General features: G+C 42.9%; 1 long non-coding RNA gene across 1 annotated transcript; it reads left to right on the top strand.

Annotated features, from left to right (window-relative positions):
* The first annotated feature begins 306 nt into the window (after positions 1-306).
* LOC129020696 (uncharacterized) lies at positions 307-6,068 on the top strand. Its single transcript, XR_008495887.1, has 3 exons — positions 307-704; positions 2,788-2,910; positions 3,885-6,068. It is a non-coding gene; the product is annotated as an uncharacterized LOC129020696 (long non-coding RNA).
* Positions 6,069-25,948: the final 19,880 nt, after the last annotated feature.

Here is a 25,948-nt window from a genome sequence, read left to right as displayed (position 1 = left end):
GACGTATGACCATGTGACCAGCTGCAGAAATGAGGACTGTAACTATCATGAGTATTTCCTCCTTCTTTGGCTAAAAACATGTTTGTGCATGTATACACTTGTACTAAGAAAATATATCCATTTTATTTCCTTTTTCTTTATCATGTGACATAAGATTTACTGACTTCATATCAACATTTAAGTATTATTAACTTTATGTAATAATATTTGCGTTGGGTATTGGTGGGTTTCCAGTTGTACCAAGGATAGTTGTATTATTTTAGGCATAATTATGACCTTATTATTGTCTTTATTTGAAGATTACGTATGATCTCAGGAGATGTGTATGGGTTCAGGTTGACAAGGGATGGACTTATCATGGTTAATACTGAGTGTCAACTTGATTGGATTAAAGATGCAAAGTATTGATCCTGGGTCTGTGAGGATGTTGCCAAAGGAGATTAACATTTGGGTCAGTGGGCTGGGTAAGGTAGACCCACCCTTAATCTGGTGGGCTCCATCTAATCAGCTGCCAGTGAATATACAGCAGGAAGAAAAACGTGAAAAGGCAAGACTGGCCTAACCTCCCAGCCTACATCTTTCTCCTGTGCTGGATGCTTCCTGCCCTTGAACATCAGACTCCAAGTTCTTCAGTTTTGAGACTCGGACTGGCTCTCCTTGCTCCTCAAGCTTGCAGATAGCCTATTGTGGGAGCTTGTGATTATGTAAGTTAATACTTAATAAACTCCCCTTTATAGAGATATATATATCCTATTAGTTCTGTCCGTTTAGAGAACCCTAATACTACAAGTGGTTTCTTCATTTTCCTTCATATTTATGAAGTGTGCTTTCTTGCCATCCTTTCCAGACTCATCACCTTATTAGTTGACTTTTAAAAAATTATTATTATTATTTGAGATGGAGTCTCGCTCTGTCACCCAGACTGGAGTGCAGTGGTGTGATCTTGGCTCACTGCAACCTCCATCTCCCCAGTTAAACTGATTCTCGTGCCTTAGTCTCCTGAGTAGCTGGGACTACAGGTGTGAGCCACCACACCCGGCTAATTTTTGTATTTTTAATAGAGATAGGGTTTCACCATGTTGGCCAGGCTGGTCTCAAACTCCTGACCTCAAGTAATCTGGCTGCCTTAGCCTCCCAAAGTGCTGGGATTACAGGCATGAGCCACTGTGCCCAGCCTCTAACTCTCTTTTAACATAAATTAATTCCTCTTCCTATATTTGCTCTCAGTGCTATTGACTTCCTGAAGAAACTGGGTCAATTCTCATGTAGAGTTTTTACACTAGGGATACAGTCACTTGCTTCTTTATACTTCGTGGGGTACCTTGTAAGTCTCCAGTGCATGACACCTGGAGGCATATGATGTCTGATGGTCTTGCTTTTAATGATGCTAAGAAGGTTCAGGCAATGGCAACCTTACGCTTCCCTGAAAAGTTCTCCATCAACCTTTCACTGAGTGATTTTGGCATCCATTGAAAACCATTGCTTGAATCCGTTATTTTCTTAGGGGCTTAAAAAATAATAATTTTCTAATTTTTTCTTCATGTAGTAGCTGAAATTCTTCTGCATAGAAGAGCTTTCCTTCATTCATTTTGGCTATTTAATTACCAGAAAATGCAGTTAGGCATAAAAAATGCTTAATTATTTTCCTTTAATTAACAATTTTTAGAGAAATAAGTTGGTGCCCCATCTTCCCCAATGGTGCCCAGTAACTTTTATTTTCTTTCTGTATCTTCTTTTCTTCTCCTGCTCTCTTTCATCTGCTGGCTAGAAGCAGTGTACTTCAATATCCTAGGAGATGGCAAGACCTCATGAAGGAAGTTGCCTGGGTCCCTGAATGACTACATGGAGCTAATTCCTTCCTGTGACTTGGGGAAGAATGGGACTGTGATGGGAACAAGAAACGAGCTTTCATAGTCACAACCCACTGAGATTGTGATGGTTTGTTACAGCATTGACCCTATCCTGACCAAATAGCTATTACATTTTTATTCTTTTATTTTTTTTTTTAATTCTTTTTGAGACAGAGTTTCGCTCTTGTTACCCAGGCTAGAATGCAATAGTATGATCTCAGCTCACTGCAACCTCGGCTTCCCAAGTTCAAGCGATTCTTCTGCCTCAGTAGCTGAGATTACAGGTGCCCACCACCAGGCCCAACTAATTTTTTGTATTTTTAGTAGAGACCAGTTTCACCATGTTGTCCAGGCTGGTCTTGAACTTCTGGTCTCAGGTGATCCACCTGCCTTGGCGTCCCAAAGTGCTGGGATTACAGGCGTGAGCCACTGGGCCCGGCCTACATTTTTAATTTCTAAGAGCTGTTTCTTGTTCTCTGATTGTTGCTTTTCCATAGCATAGTGTTCTTGTTTTATGCACATCTCTTCTTTTTCTGATGATATTTAACTCTTAATGACACCTTCTTCTGTTCTGTTCATTTTTTTCTGCCTCTCCTGACTTCCTTTTTATTGTTTGTGGGTTTTGCTCTCAATTTCAACTAAAACTAGTTTAACATTTATTTGGGGGAGGAACAACATTATGTGGAGGAAGGTTTAGAAAAAGGAAGGTTTCTTTTGACAGTCCTTGGCTTCTCTTTCCTGTCCTAAACAATTCAGCTGTGGCCCACATTTGCTCACCCTAATTACTAGCAAAGCAAGAGCCTAGTATTTACCCAGACGCAATCTTCTAGGAAGGCAATCAACTCCCAGCCATTATGATTGAGGCATGCCCCTTAGAGAACTCACTGACATTCCAAGCAGCTTATCAAACAATCCTTCCAACACTTCATTTTCTCAGGTTTTAGCACCTCTTACGAATGAGTGTCTGGGCAGCCAAAAAAAATAATGAAAGGAATCATCCAGGTAAAGAGGGGAAGAAAAATGGACTTGGCCGGAGATGGGGAAGAACGTATGCAAAAAGGTGAGATGAGAGTGAGCCTAGGTAATATGACTTATTACAAGCAGAGCAGCTCTGCGGAGGGGTGGATAATGAGGAGGGCTACGATGCAAGATGAGGCAGAAAAAAGGTCTGGGCCAGACTAAGCGGGGCCTCCTAAGCCCTGTTCTTGATGTTCTCATGAAATACTGCAGGAGAGAGAACATACCCTACTGGGGAAATGGGGAGAAGTTCCATTTGAACCAGACCTGGAAGGAAGACTGGGACTTGTTAAAACAGATAACAGGCTGGGCGCAGTGGCTCACGCCTGTAGTCCCAGCACTTTGGGAGGCCAGGGCTGGCAGATCACGAGGTCAGGAGATCGAGACCATCCTGGCTAACATGGTGATACCCCGTCTCTACTCAAAATGAAAAAAAAAAAAAATTAGCCAGGCATGGTGGCACACGCCTGTAGTCCCAGCTACTTGGGAGGCTGAGACAAGAGAATTGCTTGAACCCAGGAGGCGGAGCTTGCAGTGAGCCGAGATGGCACCACTGCACTCTAGCCTGGTGACAGAGCGAGACTCTGTCTCAGACAAAAAAACAAACAAACAAACAAAAAAATAGATAACAATAGAAGTACCATTGAAATACACATATATTTTTTGTTGTTTGTTTGTTTGTTTGTTTTTTGAGACGGAGTCTCACTCTCCCAGGCTGGATTGCAATGGCATGGTCTCGGCTCACTGCAACCTCCGCCTCCTGGGCTCAAGTGATTCTCCTGCCTCAGCCTCCTGAGTAGCTGGGATTACAAGTGCATGCCAACACACCCAGCTAATTTTTGTATTTTTGTAGGGACGGGGTTTCACCATGTTGGCCAGGCTGGTCTTGAATTCCTGACCTCAGGTGATCTGCCCGCTTCGTCCTCCAAAAGTGCTGGGATTATAGGCATGAGTCACCGTGCCCGGCCCATTGAAAGATTTTCAAAAGGGATTAACCATGATCACATCTGTTCTTAGATGAGGTTATTTCAGACTGGAAGTTGGATTGGAGGGCGGACGAAAGGAGAAGCTGCTGAAGTAGATGTTAAAGATGGAGAGAAGTGGACAGCAGAGACACAGAGGAGTAAAAGTCAGCAAGACCCGAGATGTGTATGGGGAGCGAGAGTGTGGGAAGTGTGACATGTGACTGAATCAGATGATGGCAACTTTCACTGGGCGGTGAAAGGTCAGGTTGGTTGTAAAAGTCATGAGTTCACTTTGGGGCACCTTGATATAGTCACTTCCAATATCATGTGTTTCAACAAGCCCCAGTGTTCCTTCCTGGTCAGTTCCCCCAGCTAGAGTGTATTTTCTGTCCCGCAGCATTGTATGAAAACTGCTAGAATATCACTCACCACTTCCCATAGAGATTCTGTTTGTTCATCTGCTTGTCCCACTGTGTGCCTTACACATAGTAGGTGCTCTTGGAATGTGTGTGAGATGGATTAACATGAGAAGTGCTTCTCTGCATGGTTTCACCATTGAAGTGTTGAAAGCAACCAGCGCTCCTCCTTCCTAACCTCTAGGCTTCCATCCAGCTGTGGGGACTGGTGTGGTGGAGGGGCCTAGTCTGAATCTGGACAGGGGAGGTGCCTGCAAATATTTTTGTGCCTTGGGACAGATGGAAGTCCAGTTTACTGTCTGCTTCCTCAGTGGTTCTAGAGGTAATTGCATCCTGCTGTGTACAGTTAGGTCGTGGAGGAGACAGGCACCTTCTCTCATCTTCCTGGAAGGTAACTAGAGATCTTTCCCCTTTCCTATCAGGGAAGCTGCTCAGTCGCAGGCTCCAGATGTCTGCTTCAGAATTCAAGAACACCTTCCCAAGCTGGGAAACAGATCCAAGGAAATATCAGCCAGAGGCTTAATTTTATCATCTGTGGAAATGGAAGATGTTAGAGCACCTAGGAGGGTCTTAACGTACAAAACACTGTCTTGAGGCTGCCTGCAGAACAGAGGGTCATCAGCTTTCATTAGATTCTCAAGGGAGCCTCAACAGGCTACACCTGAACCCCAGGTTTGGGGCATCTCTCCAGCCCTCCCAGCTCTGACATCATCATCACCATTAGTGGTGATGTACCAACAACCCTCCCAAGAGTCCCATATCTACCTGACCTCGTTTGACCTTCACAGCAACCCAGTGACTCAGCTGCTATTTGGCCCACATTTTATAAACCTGAGTCAGTGTGCTTTACCTCAGTGACCCAAGAACCCAGGTGCTAGAGTCAGGCCTGCATCCAAATCAGGGGTGGGATCAGTGGTGTGCCCTGAACAAATCATTATCCTCTTTTTTGTTTTATTTTTTGGAGACAGAGTCTCACTCTGTCACCCAGGCTGGAGTGCAGTGGTGCAGTCTCAGCTCACAGCAACCTCTCTCTCCTGGGTTCAAGTGATTCTCCTGTCTCAGCCTCCCAAGTAGCTGGGACTACAGGTGCGTGCCACCACGCTCAGCTAATTTTTGTGTTTTAGTAGAGACAGGGTTTCACCATGTTGCCCAGGCTGGTCTCAAACTCCTGAGCTCAGGTGATCCACCTGCCTCTGCCTCCCAAAGCACCAGGATTACAGGCGTGAGCACCACACCCGGCCCATTACCCTCTTTTAACTTCAATTTTCTCATCCACAAAACGAGGGCAATAATCTCCTTTCTTCCCCACTAGCCATGTTCACAAAAGTACTTATTCGCTCATTTTGAAATATGTAGCAATGTGCCCCAGAAAGTCTGGGGCATGAGTCCTGCTTGGGGTGGAACAGGGAAGTCCCGCTCTGCCCCACTGGGGTGTCCTCAGGTGAAAGTGTGTGTGGGCTGACTTTCTCTGAGCTCCCTGTGGAGTCACACGGGGAACGGGGTTGAGTCACAGCACAAGGGCACTCACATGCCCCACCCCGAGGAGGTCCCTGTTCTGGCAGAAGCCCTGAGCCGTGACTGTGGACTGACACCCGCTGCCTTTGTGACCTTGGATGGGTTACATAACCTCCCACATGAGAAGGAGGAGGAGGCACCCAGGCTTATGGTCTGAGCTAACCTGGGTAGTGGGAGCCCTATCTGTGAATTGCCAAGAGGCTGCCATGGGGACTGGTGAGAACACAGCTCTGCAAGGCCCTTTTGATTTGTTTTAACCTTTAACTTTTCAAAAATTTCAAATTTAAAGGATGCGTGGCGCAGTTGAGGTTTATCAAAAATGGACTCACGAGTGCGTCTCCTCAGCTCCCAGCTCCTGGACTCCTGACCTCCAAGGCCAATACTTTAAATTCTGTTAGGCATTTCTTCTAGCATTTATCTCAATAGTTCCAAATAACAAGCTTGTGATGCGATTTCACAACCCTTGCTTCAAACGTCATGTATTGACTTTCCATATGAGGGATGGTCCTTGTTTCTGTTATATATCCCTGCTTCCTCTTTTCAGTTCTCTCAATATATATTTTAAAAATTTAGGCTGGACGCGGTGGCTCACCCCTGTAATCCTAGCCCTTTGGGAGGCCGGGGCGGGCAGATCACCTGAGATCAGGAGTTTGAGACCAGCCTGGCCAACATGGTGAAACCCCGTCCCTACGAAAATACAAAAATTAGCCGGGCATGGTGGCATACGCCTGTAATCACAGCTACTCAGGAGGCTGAGGCAGGAGAACTGCTTGAACCGGGAGGTGGAGGTTGCAGTGAGCCAATATTGCACCATTGCACTCTAGCCTGGGTGACAGAGCCAGACTCCATCTGAACAAAACCCAGGAGGCAGATGTTGCAGTGAGCCAAAATCATGCCACTGCACTCCAGCCTGGGTGACAGCGTGAGACCCTGTCTCAAAACAGAGCAAACAAACAAACAAAAAAAAAAGAAAGAAAGAAAATGGAGATGGGGGCAGTTCCATGAAAGGGCCTTATATCCAAAATGACCCCCAAATGCCAAAGGAGCTGGAAACCAGAAAAGGAGGGAAACAAATTCAGTTTGGTCTAGAGTGTTTTACTGGGAGAGAACTTACAGGCAGAAGCGTGGTCTTGGGATTTTAGCTGCAAGACAGAAGATAGATCTCCACACTGCTACTCCCCAGACCCAGGGCTTATGTACCATAGGGAAAGGGCGTGTGTGTCCAGCAAGACAATAAAAGGCAGCCTCCAGAACAGGCAAGAATGTTACATGCATCATAGCCTATGATTTGTGTGATGACATCAAGATTGTCATCTTCTTACACTAAGGATAGTAAATAAAGTAAGAATCAGAAGGCATTTGCAGGACTGGGGCTAATTAGAACACAACATGGCACATTCACATCCAACATGGAGTCACTTCCTGTCTCCACAGGGGCATTGAAGGAAAGGTGACACTTACAATTCTGATTGGTGCTTAGTGACATTATGCATAAATAAAGAAATATGCAGTTAATATATATAGGGTAAAAAGTTGTGGAATACATAGGGGTCTTAAGGTCTGGTGAGGGGTGATTGATTCTACCTAGAATTTGTGCTTCATCTGATAGGCAAGGTTACAATCAGTAATGCCACTGAAATATTTGACAGACTCCACCCTAGCAGGCGAGACTTCAGCTTTGGTTCGTAGGCCTTATATTAGTACCCATTTGTCCAGCCTGCAGCCATCTTGGGCTGTGTTTTAAAACTTTTTCTTTCAGATTTTCTTTTTTCTAACAATCTTTCCCTTTTGGTTAAAATTCTCCAAAAGACGACTTTGAAAACTAAATAATATATCTGAAGGATTTGAAGAGGACAGGTCCCCTTTGCTTGGAATTATAGGGCATAGGGGAATCAAATTGGAATTTTTAAGTGCCCTTGTTCTATTTGTCGCTCCTATATGAAGTTCTGTCATTTGGTTTGTCAGTGAGGATGTGAAAATTCCTGTATTTCCTTTCAGAATGTGAGAAGCTCTCCTGTCATGCTAATATCTCCTCATGTTATGGAGAAAAGAGGTGATCATTGCAATTAGAATTATTTGCTTAGGATGTTCCTCAGATGCGATGATGTGTCTCATGGTCAACCATATTGCTGAAGAGCCTTGAGGAGTTGGGAGGAAGAATATGCAATTTAATGTGTTTTATAAACCTTGGGACTTTAGGACCGAAAAAACTTAAAACAAGGCCGGGCACGGTGGCTCATGCCTGTAATCCCAGCACTTTGGGAGGCAGAGGCGGGTGGATCACTAGGTCAGGAGTTCAAGACCAGCCTGGCCAACGTGGTGAAATCCCGTCACTCCTAAAAATACAAAAATTAGCTGGCCGTGGTGGTGGGCATCTGTAATCCCAGTTACTCAGGAGGCTGAGGCAGGAGAATCACTTGAACCCAGGAGGCGGAGGTTGCAGTGAGCCAAGATCATGCCACTGCACTCCAGCCTGAGCAACAAGAACGAAACTGTGTCTCAAAAAAAAAAAAAAAAAAAAAAAATTTAAAATAGAAAGCCCTTCCTCAGCTGATCAGAAATAGGAAAATAATGTGTTGGACAAATAGTCATCAGAAGGCTACTCTTACATACATGCTACAGCTATTAGTTCAGATCAATGAGCTAACTTAATTTGGGCTGGAGTTCTATTCTTTCAGTGACATTTGCAATTTTTGCAGCATTTATAACATTTGTAACATAGACATACCATAAAAATAATTAATAATAGTGTGAAAAACTGAAAGGTCCTTTCAGGTAAAGACAATGAAGAAAGGAAACAATCTATCATAGAAAAAAACCTTGAACTTATATTTTGATAGTCTTATGACTAATCTAATAATTTTCCTCCCCCTTTTGTTTGTTTGTATTTGTACCTTATGATTTTTTTAGTGTATTTCACTTAGAACTGTAACTAATTGATGATTTATCTAATTGCTCTTCTAGCCATTCATTTTTTTTGCTGGAAATACAACTTGAGGTGAACTGAGTTTCAATTTTCAAAATTTTTTATTATCAACATTATAATAATGTCACATATCATGATCTTAAGTGTTATATTTGTCCTAAAAGTAACTTCTCTATGAACTCCATATTGCACCAAATGGCAGTATAATTTAAATCAAATATTGTCTGGTTGCAAACTTATTTGCTGCTACCTATCTCACCCTAACTTGGAACACCCAACATATTTGGATTCACAACCTGTACCTAAATTGCACTTCTGCTGTAATTGTTCAATGGCAACAACATGTTGGTGGATAAAACAGCACTGGCCAACTAAGGTAAAAATGAGAATGGTTACAATCTTATTTTTTTCCTTTCCCAACAAAAGCATTCTTTTCCCATATACCATATATTATTTTGTTTTGTTTTTGAGACAGGGTCTTGCTCTGTTGCCCAGGCTGGAGTGCAGTGGTGTGATCATGGCTCACTGCAGCCTCGACCTCCCGGGTTCAAGTGATCCTACCACCTCAGCTTCCCAAGTAGCTGAGGCTACAGGCACGGGCCAACAGCCCCAGCTAATTTTTGTTTGTTTTTTTTTTTTAGAGATGAGGTCTTATTATGTCGCCTGGGCTCCATATATTGTTTTGAACAGGGGTAGAAATTAGAGGTCATGTTTCCATGATTTCAGGATTCCAAATCTAACAGGCACAGTACTAGTCTCCCTGAATGTGTTTACAATCTAGAACTGAAATTGGATTCCAAGTATTATTACTTAATATGGTCCATCAACCGCCCATTGGGAGAATGTAGGTATTGTTAAAATAATCCCTATTCCTATTAGCTGTACTATGTAATAGGTCCGGTGACTATGTATATGGGGTGCTGTATTAGTCTGTTCTCACGTTGCTAATAAACACATACCCAAGACTGGGTAATTTATAAAGAAAAAGTGATTTAATGGACTCAGTTCCACATGGCTGGGGAGACCTCATAATCATGGTGGAAGACAAAAGAAGAGCAAAGTGACGTCTTACATGGTGGCAGGCAAGAGGGCTTGTGCAGGGGAACTCCCATTTATAAAACCATCAGATCTCATGAGACTTATTCACTGTCACGAGAACAGTATGGGGGAAACCTACCCCCGTGATTCAATTACCTCTCACCAGCTCCATCTCAGGACCTGTGAGGATTATGGGAATTACAATTCAGGATGAGATTTGGGAGGGGACACAGCCAAACCATATCTGATGCTAAAGCTGTAGAGTGCAGCAAATTAGGCTACTCGCCCTGGTAGTAATTTTCCAGGAAGAAGAGGATTTGTTTTTTCCGTAAATGCACACCTCGTTCTTCTGTATCCAAAATGGTTGTCCATGTTTTAGAGGCTTTTGCTTCCATTTGGATTAGCATGGTCAATAAACCTTGCTGAGTTTGGATGCATGCTCTTTCTCATTGCTGGGTTTTGGTGTGGTCCCTCATTAGTTGAGCTGTTTGACTTATCCACTTAGCAACAGTGTCATTATCTTTCCATGCAGCTTCCTGATCCTTACTTTCCTCATGAAAGAGTATTTCTTCTAATCTATTTTGACTGGTAAGTATCAACTTTTCTTGTGAATGTCTTTTTTCATAAAATACATTTTTAACTTGTCCTAATATCACAAGTCATTCCCCTGTTGCACCTAAGTTTCTTTTTACCTTAGTTGGCCAGTGCTGTTTTATCCTCCAATATGTTGTTGCCATTGAACAACTATAGCAGAAGTGCAATTTAGGTACAGATTGTGAAACCAAATATGTTTGGTGTTCCAAGTTAGGGTGAGATATGTAGCAGTTACCCCTAGATATAGTTTAGTTTGAGTATACCATAAGACTTTTCACATTCTCCCTGGTTGAATTCCCAAATTATCCTCTGGCAGTATTCTTATCCACCAACTGGATGAGGATACTACTGGAGAATACCATTTCCACACTGCTATAAAGAATACCTGAGACTGGGTAACTTATAAAGAAAAGAGGTTTAATTGACTCATGGTTCCACATGACTGTGGAGGCCTCAGGAAACTTACAATCATGACAGAAACCAAAGGGAAAGCAAGGCACATCTTACATAGCGGTAGGAGAGAGAGAGAGAGAAAGAGTGAGGAAGTGCCACAATTAAACCCATTAGCAATCTTGAGAACTCCCTCACTATCACGAGAACAGCACGGGGAAACCACCCCCATGATCCAATCACCTCGCATCAGGTCCCTCCCTCCACATGGGGGGATTACATTTCAAGATGAGATTTGGGTGGGGACACAGGCCAAACCATATCACTTAGTAATTCCCATTGTATGATTCCCAGTTTCATTAGAATGTTTCATAGACCTACAGCCACAAAAACAAAGCCTCTGATCTCTAGGGCAAGAGACACTGCGGCAAGGCACAAAAGCTGCAGCTGTTTTCAATTATCTCAAGGACTTCGGGTAGTAATTGATTATCTAGATTCACAGTCATACAGTGAGCTATTAGTAAAGTATTAAAAACTGTCCAACCAGGCATCGAATTGAGAAGAATTTTCTGGATGTATTTCTTTAAATAGGGTTCCTAATAGTATATTATGCCTGAAAAGAAGGTGCCATAGGCTATAGGAACATCGAACTGATTCCAAGAAGTCAACATCAGAGTTCCAATATCCTCCTGATATCGAAAAAGAAAGGTTTGTTCTACTTCCATATAAGTTAGATGAGTGATTTCCCAATAAGAGAAATGGGGATCAAACAAACGAGAGGATGTTACTGGATACTCATCATCATGACAGGAAAATGCAAAAACAAAAGGTATATGCAGAAGAAAATCATCGTGAATACAGACCTGATCTTGTATCTTGGGAAATGCTGTCTACTCAGATGTTGTCTCCTTCCCACCTTTGGAGGAGTCGGAACTCTTAGAGATCTTTAATTGGAGGTCTCTGGTGGACTTAGAAGTCCATTTAGGTGTTGGAGCTTTTCTTAACTGAGAAACGTGGATCCAGGAGTCAACTCCTTCAAGTTTAGCTTCACAGTGATTAGTCAACAATACCTGATAAGCTCCTTTCCAATGAGGTTGAAGCAAGACTTTTAGTTGATGTCTTTTTCAATAAACAGAGTCACCTGGCTAGAGATTGTGGTATTTGAGATCTTCATCTTCTGGGAGCACACTGTTAAAATAAGTTTTATTGATTTTTTTTTGAAAAGATGTTTAGTTAAGCCTTGACAATAATGGAGTATATCTCCTTTCAGTAAAGTTGGTTTATATAAACCACCATCCAATTTCATAGGTCACCCTGTAATTATCTTATGAGATAATTGATGTTTTCTGAAAGGACTTGCTCTTAGGTTGAGTGAAACCAATGGAAGAGCCTTGGGCCACATAATATGAAAAGCTTTCATTAATTTTGCCAGCTGGGTTATTATTATTTCATTTCTCCATTCTACCAATTCAGAAGACTGTGGATGGTAAGCAAAATGAAAATATTGGAAAAGGAGCCAGATTTTACAAATGGAGTGGATAATCTCTCCAGTAAAATGAGTCCCCTATTGCGAAGTAATTTGGAAGGAATTCCCCAAGAGGGAATTATCCACTGCAACACATATTTTTCTATTGCTTGTGCCATGACTCTTCTGCAAGGAAATGCTTCAATCCAATGAGTGAACATACAAATCATAACCAGCACATATTTATAACCCTGGGCTGGAGGTAATTGGATAAAATTCATTTGCCATATATTGAAAGGTCCAGTGGGCAAAGGGAAATGCCCTTGAAATCTGTGAAGTCACTTTCCTGGATTAGGTTTAGGACAAATTGGACATTTAGCATAAAGTCTATGAGCTATTGTGGGTGAGAATTCCCAATAATACTTGTTTTCCCCGGGCAATCATTTTTTCAGGCCCCCAGTGAGTGAGCTCATAGACATGCTGTGACATAGAAAATTGAAATCCCAAAGGCAAAACTAGTCTGTCATTGGGTCCATACCATAATTTGCAAGTGGAGAAAAAGCACCCCCATTTTTGTCAGCCATATCTGCTTTTCCCTCTCTGAAGCCTTTTCTTGAGCCTCTTGGAGTTCCTTTTCAATGGAGTGCATTTTAAATATAGCCACCTCTCTCGTTTTATTTGATATCAGTGTTAATGCAGACTTTTTTGCTGTTGAATCAGAAAAATGATTTCCTTTACTCTCTGGAGAGCAAAGTTGGACATGTCCAGAGCTATTATAAATGGGCTTGATAATAGTCCATTATTTTTGTTGTTGTTGTTAATTGGATGGCTTCTAAATGATCAGAAACTTGAGAGCCACATTAATAGGACATCTGGAGGAGGTTGCTATCTCTACAACATTCCAAAATCATGAGCTACACCCAAAGCAGAATAGCTGTCAAGGTAAACATTAACCATTTGATTTTTGGCCACTTGACAAGCTCTGGTGAGCCCTATTAACTCAGCTAACTGTGCTGATTCTACTTTAGGCAGGGGATTGCTCTCTATAATGTCCACAAGAGACACAATGGCCTAGCCTGCTCATTATTTTCCAAATTCATCCTTTAGATATGATCCATCTGTGAACCAGATAACATCAGCATTTTATAGCAGTGTCTCCTGTAAATCCTGTCTGGGCATCAAAAGCTATTCTGTTAGTAAAACACAGTCATGAGGCATTTCATCAGTTGTTTCAGGAAGTAATGTTGTGGGATTAAGGGTATTACAGTAAGGGAGGATAATATGTGGAGCAGAGAGTAAAAGTACTTTAGAAGAAGCTAATCTGTTAACAGAAAAGTGTTGCATATATTGTGAATTTAAAAGAGTTTCTACAGAATGAAGTATATATACAGTCAAAGGAGACTGCATTACAGTTGCCTGAGTGGCCTTAAAGAGCTTGCAGCTACGGAAATAGACCTCAGCCAAGGGGGCAGCACATGTGCTACGGTGTGTCACTGCTGACTATAATGGTCAATAGGTCTATCTTGTCAGATAGACGAGATAGAATATCTTGTGTTTTTGGGTCAGAATACCCAGGGTGCTATCATATTTTTTATAAACAAAAAGGAAAAATAACAGCTGATAATTTAGATGGCCCAAAGCAGGGGCCCTTGTAAAATTTTCCTTTATTTCTTGAATTACTGTGTGTCCTTCTGCTGTCCACTGTATAGAATCAAGTTGGTTTTCTTTTAACAATGTATATAAAGGCTGTGCCATGAGAGAAAAATTGGGGATCCACCTAGAGCAGTAGCCAGTTAAGTTTAAGAATCCCGGAGCTACCTTTTATTTTTTGGAGTGAGGTATGCAAGAATTCCAGTAACTCAATCCAGATTTATATGTTGTCCCTCTTTAGAAATTAAATGTCCCAAATGTTTTACTTCCATTAAGCAAAATTAGAGTTTTTCTGTACACACCTTGTGTTCTCTGTTTGCTAATTGTTCTAGCAAGTAAAGGGAGTTGTTTTTACAATCATGCAGGCTAAAGGAGCATAACAAGAGATTGTCCACATACTGAAGTAGAGTGGAATTTCCTTAAATATTTAGCTCATCCAGGCCAGCCTTCAACATTTGTGGAAAATAAGTTGGGCTTTCAGTATCACCTTGAGGCATAACAGTCCAGATGGACTGGTGTCCCAGGTAAAGGCAAACAAGTATTGACTGTCAGGATCAACTGATATTTTAAAAAGCACTGCATAAATCAGTTGCAGTGAAATATTTACTGCTTACGTGTATATTAGATAAAAGAGTGTAGGGGTTTGGAACTACTGGGTGACAAGGAATGACAATATTTTTAATGGCTCTCAAATCTTATGTGAATCTCCATCCTTTCCCATTAGGTTTTGGTACTAGAAGGATAGGAGTATTATAAGGACTGGTGCAAGGAATAATCATTTTTTAAATCAATGAAATCTTTGATTATTTGTTTTACTCCTATTATGGCTTCCTGTTTTAATGAATATGATTTAATATTGGTAAGTGGCTTATTTGAATCCACCTGTATCCATATTTGAGTGGATGTTAAATTTTTCACTATGTCAGTAGGCAACTGGGACCATAAACAACCAGGATTTGGCATAATAAAGCATCAGGTTCTTTTTTGTCTTACTACTTTATTGAATTTTGATGATCATTTGATCTAAACTTCCTGATTTATCATTTTCAGTCAATGCTCTTTCAGCCATTTTTTTTTCTTTTTTTTTTTTTTTTTTTTGAGACGGAGTCTCGCTCTGTCGCCCAGGCTGGAGTGCAGTGGCACGATCTCGGCTCACTGCAAGCTCTGCTTCAGCCATTTTCAAAAACATTTCTCCTCTTTTTGAGAAGGAAATATGAACATTATAAAGCTCCAGAAAATCTCTTCCTATAAGATGTACTGGTGCTAAGGGCACCAAAAGAAAAGAATGTCCATCTAAATGACCTAATTGGAAAGGGAAAAGTTTTTATTTGTACATAGTCATTGGTTGATTATCTAATCAACCCTATCATTTGAATAATTTGATTACTCCAAGGAAGAGGGCTCTTTAAAAAGGTAGGGTTGAGAACAGAAAGGAAAGATCCTGTGTCAACTAATGCCTTCATTTTTTCTCCATTTCTATATAGTTCCACTTCCCCCAGAGTGTTGCTTAAAAGACAGGGGAAGGCCCTCTTTATCTTCTTAGAGTCCCCCTATTCCTCTTCTCCTTTCTCTTTTTCTTTCTGTTTCTGTACCCATTTCAACTTTCTGCAATTTTTCTTTAGATGTATTATTTTCTTGCAATAATAATAGACATCTTTAGATGCTTATGGGACTCCCTTTTGAAAGGGAGACTTCTGTTTAGATCAGATAAATTGACCAGTATGTTGTTGATGCTGTAAATTCATTATTTTAGTGGCTTTTTAATCTTTCTTCTGCTGTATAACTCTAGCCAATTTATCAGCAATATTCAGTAGTTCTGAAGTGTGCACAGAATCCCAATTTATTTGGTGCAATTTGACCACCTTGGCCAATTGCTCAATGAATCCATGAAAGAAGATTGAATTTAATAAAGAATCATTCTGATAGTCCCTTAGACTTTCTTTATTCATTCCCAAATATTATTTAAAATCCCTCTCAGATATTTCAAAATAGTCCAGCACAGTCTCATTTGCTCTTTGTTTACATTGCTGGTCTTTAGACGAGGCAGTGGTCTTAAGAAATATCTGGGAAATTACTTGTGCTAAACGATTTGCTAGTTCCCGAGTTCTTTCTTGGTCTTCGGCTTTTTCTTTATGAAAATTGCTTAATGAATCTTTCCAGTCAGCCTTTGATAAAGATTCCCTCACTTTTTTTTTTTTTTTTCCCAGATACTAACATGTGAACCAGCTGATACACATCTGAATAGCCAGGTTCGTAAGTTCGTACAATTTAGACTAAACCCTGTAGTGAAACCTATAGGATCCTGGGTAGGAGCTGGAAATTTCTTAGTAAGAGCTGTAAGTTCTGCCTTGGTCCAGGAGTATAAGCTTCTAAAAGTTCTCCCCTTGGGTTAGGCTTTTTATTTTAAAAAGATGCTGTCAAAACTTCTGTGGGTGGGCCGGGCGCTGTGGCTCATGCCTGTAATCCCAGCACTTTGGGAGGCCGAGGCGGGCAGATCATCTGAGGTCAGGAGATGGAGACCATCCTGGCTAACACGGCGAAACCCCGTCTCTACTAAAAATACAAAAAAATTAGCCGGGTGCAGTGGCCGATGCCTGTAGTCCCAGCTACTGGGGAGCCTGAGGCAGGAGAATGGCGTGAAGCCGGGAGGCGGAGCTTTCAGTGAGCCGAGATCGCGCCACTGCAGTCCGGCCTGGGCGAAAGAGCGAGACTCCGTCTCAAAAACAAAACAAAACAAAACAAACTTCTAGAGGTGGTGGAGAAAGGAATAAAGGAGGAGCTGGAAGCAAAGGGTACAAGGGTTCTGAGGCAGTAGAAGGAGTGGTAGGTAGAGGACGTGAGACTGTAGAGACTTCAAACAATGTTTCCAGTCAAGAAACAGTTTCCAAGATCTTGTGGTTCACCTCCTGAGAGGAAGCAATTCTATCATTCCCTCTTTTAGAAGCATCTAAATACCATTTGAAATAACTGTCTCATGCTTTCTGTTTAATTTTTGAGCTGGGTCATTCCAACTGTGCATATAAATAAACCAGTTTCAGAATCTTGAATGAGCCCCATTTCGGCCAAGTTAAGCTAATTTCATTTTTAGTGATATCGGTCTAATGAGTCAGAAACTTACAAAATAAGGACCATAACTTTTAATTATAAATCCAACTGGTGTCTTGGAAGGTGGTGACCCTGTCAACTTTAGATGTCGTGTTTTCCTTGTTTCTCCCTATTTCTCCCTTGTCTGCACCAAACTAAGGTTGTCTTCAGGGTCAAAAGTGTGCTGCGGGCTGGGGTGCAGTGGTTCATGCCTGGAATCCCAGCACATCGTGAGGCTGAGTCGGGAGAATTGCTTGAGCCCAGGAGTTCAAGGCCAATCTGAAAGAAGACATACAAATAGTGAGACCCTATCTGTACAAAAAAGAAAAAAGAAATGAGCCGGGCATGGTGGTGTGTGCCTGTAGTTCCAGCTACTCAGGAGGCTGAGGTGGAAGGATCACTTGGGCCTAGCAGGTTGAGGCTGGAGTGAGCCATGATCACACCACTGCACTCCAGCCTGAGTGATAGAGTGAGACCCTGTCTCAAAAATAAAAGGGTGCTGCATATGAGCTTCACTCCTCTGGTTCTTACCCCAGAGGTGGTCTGCTCTTATGCATGTCTCAGGAGAAGCTCTGCTGCTGAAGCAGCGTGCTATTCCGAGCACTAGGTGACTAACCTTTATGAGAGGTTCCTAGAGGAACTATTGCAATTTGAGTGTTGATGGTGATGCCCTTTGGGACTGCTGCAAGTCATGAGGAATCTCCTCCAACACCTCCCCAAGGTTCTTAGTCACCTAAGAATACCTGAGATTTGGGCTGGAGAGAGCAATTCTATCTCAATTGCCCTCATATAGAAGGTAAAGGGTTGCTGCAGACAAAAAAGCCTTTTTGTCACACAGGCTGGAGTGCACTGGCGCGATCTCGGCTCACTGCAAGCTCCGCCTCCCGGGTTCACGCCATTCTCCTGCCTCAGCCTCCCACGCCCGGCTAATTTTTTGTATTTTTAGTAGAGATGGGGTTTCACCGTGTTAGCCAGGATGTTCTGGATCTCCTGACCTCGTGATCCGCCCGCCTCAGCCTCCAAAGTGCTGGGATTACAGGCGTGAGCCACCGCTCCGGGCCCAAAAAAAGCTTTTAAAAAGAGAAACACTCAGCTGATGAAAGAAACTACCGCTCTAACCATGGCAATGCTTGGTTGACCTTTTCCTTCCTTTCTAGCAGTTGAGAACAACAAGCAATAACAACCATACGAAGAATCTAGCAAACTCTACTTTACTTCTCCTTTTCGTGGTCCTGGAAAGAAGAAGACTTTACTTCTCCTTTTCGTGGTCCTGGAAACAGCTCAGAATAAAGTAGATCTGGACCTCTACAGAAGAGAGGGAGCTCCGGATTCCAGGTAACTCACGCCGTGCACTCAGTGGCTCCTCTGGAGTCCATTTGAACACAATGAGTTGGTGCTGATACCAAGCACCAAGTGCTAAGAATGAGTTCTGGGTGTCTGAGGATCCTGCTGGAATTCTGCCGAGTATGCCATCTGCTGACCCAAAAGGTGAAAGAATAGGCACTATAAACTTAAATCAAAGTTAATTTTATTCTGAGATAAGTTTGAGGACTATAGCCCGGGAACACAGACTCAGTACAAACCCAGAATGCATCCTGTGGTGGGTTCCATGAGGCACAGTATGTATATGTTTTCTACGTAGAAAATGGGAGAAGCACGGCCAGGCGCGGTGGCTCACGCCTGTAATCGCAGCACTTTGGGAGGCCGAGGCGGGTGGATCACGAGGTCAGGAGATCGAGACCATCCTGACTAACATGGTGAAACCCCATCTCTACTAAAAACACACACACACACACACACAAAATTAGCCGGGCGTGGTGGCAGGCACCTGTAGTCCCACCTACTCAGGAGGCTGAGGCACGAGAATGGCGTGAACCTGGCAGGCACAGCTTGCAGTGAGCCAAGATCATGCCACTGCACTCCAGCCTGGGCAACAGAGCGAGACTCCGTCTCAAAAAAAAAAAAAAAAGAAAAACAGAAAATGAGAGAAGGGGCAGTGGAGCAAAGGTGGTGTTCTTACAATTTTGATTGGTGTTTGGTGACATTATACATAAGATAAAGCAAAGGTGCAGTTAATGTATATAGGGGAAAAAGTTAATGATTACATAGGTGTCTTAAGGTCTGGTGAGGGATATTTGAGTCTATCCTGCTTTTGTGCTTCATGTGATAGTCAAGGTTACAGTCAGTAATGCCAGTGAAATATTTCGACAAATGCCAGCCTTGCAGGTGAGACTTCAGCTTTAGTTCATAGGCTTACTTTCTATTACTTACATGTCCAGTCTGCAACCATCTTGGGCGGCTTTTTAAACTTTTTCTTTCAGATTTTTCTTTTTCTGACAGACAGATTTTGCATGATCTTATACGTGGAATCTAAACAAAGTTGAACTCATAGAAGCAAGAGTAGAATGGTGGGGAGTAGGAGAAATGGAGAGATATTGGTCAAAGGGCACAATCTTTCAGCTGCACAGGATAAGCCATAAAGAGCTAATGTACAGCACAGCAACTACAGTTAACAATATCATATTGTACTCTTGAAATTTGTTAAGAGAGTAGAGCTGAAATGTTCTTTGTTTGTTTGTTTGTTTTTGTTTTCAAGACGGAGTTTCACTCTGTTGCCCAGGCTAGAGTGCAATGGCATGATCTTGGCTCACTGCAACCTCCGCCTCCCGGGTTCAAGCAATTCTCCTGCCTCAGCCTCCACAGTAGCTGGGATTACAGGCATGTGCCACCACATCCAGCTAAGTTTGTATTTTTAGTGGAGATGGGGTTTCTCCATGTTGGTCAGGCTGGTCTCAAACTCCTGACCTCAGGTGATCTGCCCAACTCAGCCTCCCAAAGTGCGGGGATTATAGGCATGACCCACTGCGCCCAGCCTATTTTTTCTTTCAGTCCATTACACACATAAAGTATGCTTGCGGCCCACACCACTGTGAAGTCCTTCAAGACTATGTTGTATATTCTTCACTTACATAGAAGACATCTCAGTTTCCAGGACCAGTTCAGGATGTAAAAGTGTGAGTCACTTACCAGTGGCACGGGTCAGAGTATCTCCTTCAAATCCTGGTGACCCAAGAAGAAAAGGGGTCCTCATCCAGGCAAGCTGATTTTCCTAGCATGGTCCCAATTGATAGTGATACCGTGAAGAGACACATTTTGTGCTGTTTTGCTGGCAGTGATATTATATCTATGTAAAGAAGCTCAGTAGTTGTCGTGGTTGTCTGCTGGTATAGCAGCTTTTGTGCAGGGGGAATGATGGGATGAGCTATCAAGAGCATCTGGTATATAAGGATCTGGTGTTTTCCGTGGGTGATGCAAATGGCCTTGGGAACTGGTGATTTAGCTGTTGGACTATCTGAAAAGGTAGCCTTCACCTGTGAAGACTTTACAGGTGCTTGTTGGGATTAGTTTTAGGGGGCCGGTGTCCTGGTGGTCGAGCTGATAGATGTTAGGACTCCTGCTGGGATCTCAGAAGTTGTGATCACATGACCAATTTTATACAAACCTTGGAGGATCGCTCCTTCTTTCTTACCTCACACTCAGCTGCCTCACCCAGCTAGCCCTCAGGTCAGCAGTCCTACCCCAACCATTGCAAGGCCACTTTGCCCCACTCCCCTGCCTGATTTCACGGTATTTTACAAAAGTATTAGCTGAGACAGATGGAAATTATTTCATTTTTTTAAGAAGTCATTATAGAAAAGGAAAGTGAAGCACTGACGGGTTAAATCACTTGCCCAAGTTCAGAAAGACAGTAATACTCTCTTTCACCTAACCTCTGATTTAACAAATGTTTGTGAAGAGACTTGTATGCCAGACACCAAGCTCCATGCAGGAACTACTGTGTAAAAAGAAAAAATTATATGGATGTATAGTCAATGGATTTTTTTTCTTTTTTTGAGACAGGGTCTCATTCTGTCATCCAGGCTGGAGTGCAGTGGCACGATCACAGCTCACTGCAGCCTTGATCTCCTGGGTTCAAGAGATCTTCCCACCTCAGCCTCCCTAGTAGCTGGGACTACAGGCATGTGACACCACTCCTAGCTAATTTTTTTTATTTTTCGTGGAGATGGCGTTTCACCATGTTGCCCAGGCTGGTCTCAAACTCCTCGGCTCAAGCAATCTGCCCACCTCAGCCTTCCAAAGTGCTGGGATTACAGGAATGAGCCGCCATGCCCAGCCTACAGTCAATGAAATATTATTCATTATAAAAAAGAAGGAAGCCCTGCCATTTGCAACAACATAGAACCTTGAGGCCATTATGCTAAGTGAAATATGTCAGACAGAGAAAGACAAGTACTATATAATCTCACTCCTATGTGAGTAACATACAGTGATTCTCACATTATCTGTGGAATCTACATTTTATACCTTAAATTTATATAATTCTATTTGTCATGTATACCTCAATAAAGTTGGAAAAATTATGTACAATTAAATGACTTTTAGTATCTTCACAGAGTTATGCAATCATCACCACACTCTAATGTTAGATGTTTTTGTCACCATTTTTCTCTCCTCATTTTTTTCTATTCTTTTTCTTTTTTTTTTTTTTTTTTTTGAGATGGAGTTTCACTCTTGTTGCCCAGGTTGGAGTGCAATGGCACGATCTCAGCTCACTGCAACATCCACCTCCTGGGTTCAAGGGATTCTCCTGCCCCAGCCTCCCAAGTAGCGGGGATTACGGGCATGAGCCACCACGCCTGGCTAATTTTGTATTTTTAGTAGAGACAGGGTTTCTCCATGTTGGTCAGGCTGGTCTCAAACTCCCGACCTCAGGTGATCCACCTGCCTCGGCCTCCCAAAGTGCTGGGATTACAGGCGTGAGCCACCGCGCGTGGTATCTCCTCATTTCTTTGGGTGTTTAAGAAATCGTATCAGCCAGGCGTGGTGGCTCACGCCTGTAATCCCATCACTTTGGGAGGTCAAGGTGGGTAGATCACAAGGTCAGGAGATTGAGACCATCCTGGACAACATGGTGAAACCCCATCTCTACTAAAAATACAGAAATTAGTTGGATATGATGGTGTGTGTCTGTAATCCCAGCTACTCAGGAGGCTGAGGCAGGAGAATCGCTTGAACCAGGGAGTCAGAGGTTGCAGTGAGCCGAGATTGAGCCATTGCACTCCTGCCTGGAGGCAGAGTGAGACTCCATCTCCAATAAATAAATAAGTAAATAAATAAATAAGAAACCATATCTAAGAAACCCCTGCCTAACCCAGTCATAATGACATACTCTTGTGCTGTCTTCTAAGAGTTTTATACTTTTAGCTCTTACATTTAGGTCTTGGTTCATTTTGAGTTACCTTTTGCATATGGTGTGAGGTAGGAGTCCAGATTCATTCTTTCACATGTGGAAACCCAGTTGTCCCAGCAATAAATAGTTATTCTTGAAGTATTTATTCAACATTCATTCAGATGGAGGTATGTAGAGGGAGGGTAGATGGCTGGTCCTGTGCTAACAGCACTGGACCTCTCTTTTCTGTCCTCAGCAAGGTTTCTCTGCCCAGACATGCAGGATTTCTTCAGCAAAACAAAAACCCTGCAGATTACCAGATCCATCCTCTTCTAAAGCCAGGGGGACCATGAGACATTAGTACCTGAGCATCACCTGTCTCCAAGTGATTTATCAAAGCTTTATTTCCAATCACATACTGAGTTTTGATAAAACAGTTTTACTCTTTGGTTTTCTTCTTCTCCTTTTATTTCCTGTGTGTTTTGAGGCCTCAGCAGTTGAGCTGGTTCACCTTGGAATCTGACTCTGACAAGCAAAAGGAAGGAGAGTTTGAGCATCTTTCCAGGTGATACAAGAGTGTTCCTGTAAAGTGAGCCTCCGAAGCTTTGGAGGGGAAGTGTATTAGTCTGTTTTGCGTTGCTGCAAAGAATACCTGAGACTGGGTGATTTATAAAGAGAAGAGGTTTATTTGGCTTATGGTTCTGCAAGCTGTACAAGAAGCATGGTGCTAACATCTGCTTCTGGTGAGGACTCAGGAAGCTTCCACTCATGGCTGAAGGCAAAGGGGAAGCCGGCATCACATGGCAAGAGAGGGAGCAAGACAGAGGAGGGGGTGTCAGGCTCCTCTAAACAACCAGATCTCGTATGGACTTACAGAGTGAGAACTCACTCATTACTTCAAGGACAGCACCATGACATTCATGAGGGGTGCGCCCGCATGACCCAAACACCTCCCGCTAGGCCGCACCTCCAACATTGGAGGTCACATTTCAACATGAGATTTGGAGGTGGCAAAACATCCAAACCATATCAGGGAGGAAGGGGCAGGGTGGTGGATACAGCTGCACAGACTGGGAAATGGGCCAGAATCAGCTTTCCGGCTTGTGCAGGTGCTAGGAAAGAGAGGCTGGTAAGACACAGAATGCCTTTCGGTCTCCAAGCATCCAGCTCAGTCTAGATCAGATCTGCATATAAGGTCGTCTTATCAGAAGGGTTCTTTGGGTTCTGGAAGCCACACTCTGCCCCTCCTCTTTCACATCTGGAATATCAGGACAATATTTGACATGTAGCATACATCGGTTTTGGAGCCTAGGAAATTCCCATCTACCTTCTTCCACCCACTACACTCCTTTCTATTCCTCCTGATGCTAGGCTTGTTCCCACCTCCGAGCCTTCACACTGCTAGCCGTTACCTATGCCTGGAATGCTCTCCCTGGTGTCTAACCTGCCTGATGCCTCCTCATCCTTCAGGGCTGAGTTAAATGTCCCCACCTCAGAGACGCCTTCGCTGACTGCCTTTGCTCCTCCTGGGCCTGGTTGCCCCTAGACCCACTCTCTGCCCCCCAACACTTAGTTCTATCCTACAGGAGCTCTGGCTTCCAGCAGAGAGCAGCTGCTGGGGACCACTGACAGGAGACTGGGAAGACAAGGAAAAAGCCAGGGTTTGTCTCTCTCTCCTCTCTGTGCCAGGTGGCTCTTAGGTAGTGGCTATGTCTTCGTGGTTCCAGCTTCTGCAAAGTGGCATCCGAACCTGGCTTGGGAAATACCACTTTTCCTTTTACCCCTCCGGCCCAGGCATGATTGCAGCAATTCACTCACTTGTCCGGGTTGCACTCCTAATCTAGTTCTTTTGCTGTTTTCACCAGTGACTCCTCCCACTGAAGTCTTTAACACTTCAAAGGCATCCTTGAGGGTTAAAATCAACTTCTTTCAAACTCTTGTTAATCTGGATATTTTGACCTCTTCCCTGGAATCACAAATGTCCTTAACGGCACAAGAATGGTGACTCCTTTCTAGAATGTTTCCAATTTGCTTTGCCCAGATCCATCAGAGGATCTCTCTGTAGCAGCTATAGCCTTACAAATTGTATTTCTTAAATATTAAGACTTGAAGTTGAAATGACTCCTTAATCTATGGGATGCAGAATGGATGCTGTGTTAGCAGGCATGAAAATAACTTAATCTCTTTGTACATCTCCATCAGGGCTCTTGAGTAACCAGGTGCATTGTCAGTGAGCTGTAATATTTTTAAGGGAATCTTTTTTTTTCTAGGTCTCAACAGTGGACATAAAATATTCAGTCAACCATGCTGTAAACAGATGTGCTGTCATCAGGCTTTGTTGTTGCATTTATACAGCCCAGGCAGAGTAGATTTAGCATAATTCTTAAGGGCCTAGGATTTTTGGAATAATAAAATAGCATTGGCTTCGACTTAAAGTCACCAACTACATTAGCCCCTAACAAGAGGGTCATTTAGTTCTTTGAAGCTTTGAAGCCAGGCATTGACTTCTCTCTAATGATGAAAGTTCTAGATAGCATCCTCTTCTAATAGAAGGCTGTTTTGCCTACACTGAAAATCTATTGTTTAGTGTAGCAACCTTCATCAATGATCTTAGCTAGATTTTCTGGATGACGTGCTGCAACTTTTATATCAGCATTTACTGCTTCACTTGCACTTTTAAGTTATGCAGATGGCTTCTTTCATTAAACCTCATGAACCAACCCCTGCTAGCTTCCAACTTTTCTTCTGAAGCTTCCTCACCTCTCTCAGCCTTCATAGAATTGACGAGAGTTAGGGCATTGCTCTGGATTAAGCTTTGGCTTAAGGGAATGCTGTGGTTAATTTGATCTTCTATCCAGACCACTCAAACTTTCTCCATATCAGCAATAAGGCTGCTTTGCCTTCTTACCACTTATGTGTTCACTGGAGTATCACTTTCTATTTCCTTCAAGAACTTTTCCTTTGGATTCTCAACTTGGCTAACTGGTGTGAGGGACCTAGCTTTCAGCCTGCCTTGGCTTTCGATAGGTCTTCCTTGCTAAGCTTAATCAATTCTAGCTTTTGATTTAAAATGAGAGACATGCAATTCCTCCTTTCATTTTAACACATAGAGGCCATTGTAGGGTTATTAATTGACCTAATTTCAATATTGTTGTATCTTTGGGAACAGGGAGGCCTCAGGATGAGAGTGATGGGGGAATAGCTGGTCAGTGGAGCAGTCAGAACACACACAGTATTTATTAAGTTTGCCATCTTGTATGGGTGTGGTTTATGGCACCCCCAAACTTTTACAATAGTGACATCCAAGATCACTGATTATAGATCACCAACACAGACATAATAACAATGAAAAAAAAGTTGTTTTTTTTTCTGAAATGGAGTCTCGCTCTGTCGTCCAGGCTGGAGTGCAGTGGTGTGATCTTGGCTGACTGCAACCTCTGCCTCCTGGGTTCAAGAGATTCTTGTGCCTCAGCCTCTCGAGTAGCTGGGATTACAGGTGCCTACCACCACACTCAGCTAATTTTTGTATTTTTAGTAGCGAAATGGCCTCGAACTCCTGACCTCAAGTGATCCGCCTGCCTCAGCCTCCCAAAGTGTTGGGATTACAGGCGTGAGCCACCGCGCCTGGCCAATAATAAAAATGTTTGAAGTATTGTGATCTCGCTGCTGTTTCCCCACTTGTGCCCAGGCAGTGGGGTTCTGCAGGAGTTCTGCTCTGTGCCACCCCTCTTCCCTTGCACCCTCTATGGCCCCATGTGCAACTCCTTTGACAGGTTCTTCTTGAAGGATGTACAGCTGCCCAAGCTGA

This window comes from Pongo pygmaeus, chromosome 1 (genome assembly GCF_028885625.2).
Source record: "Pongo pygmaeus isolate AG05252 chromosome 1, NHGRI_mPonPyg2-v2.0_pri, whole genome shotgun sequence".
NCBI lineage: Eukaryota > Metazoa > Chordata > Mammalia > Primates > Hominidae > Pongo > Pongo pygmaeus.
The sequence above is the reverse complement of the archived record's forward strand: the minus strand, read 5'-3'. Positions and strand labels throughout refer to the sequence as shown.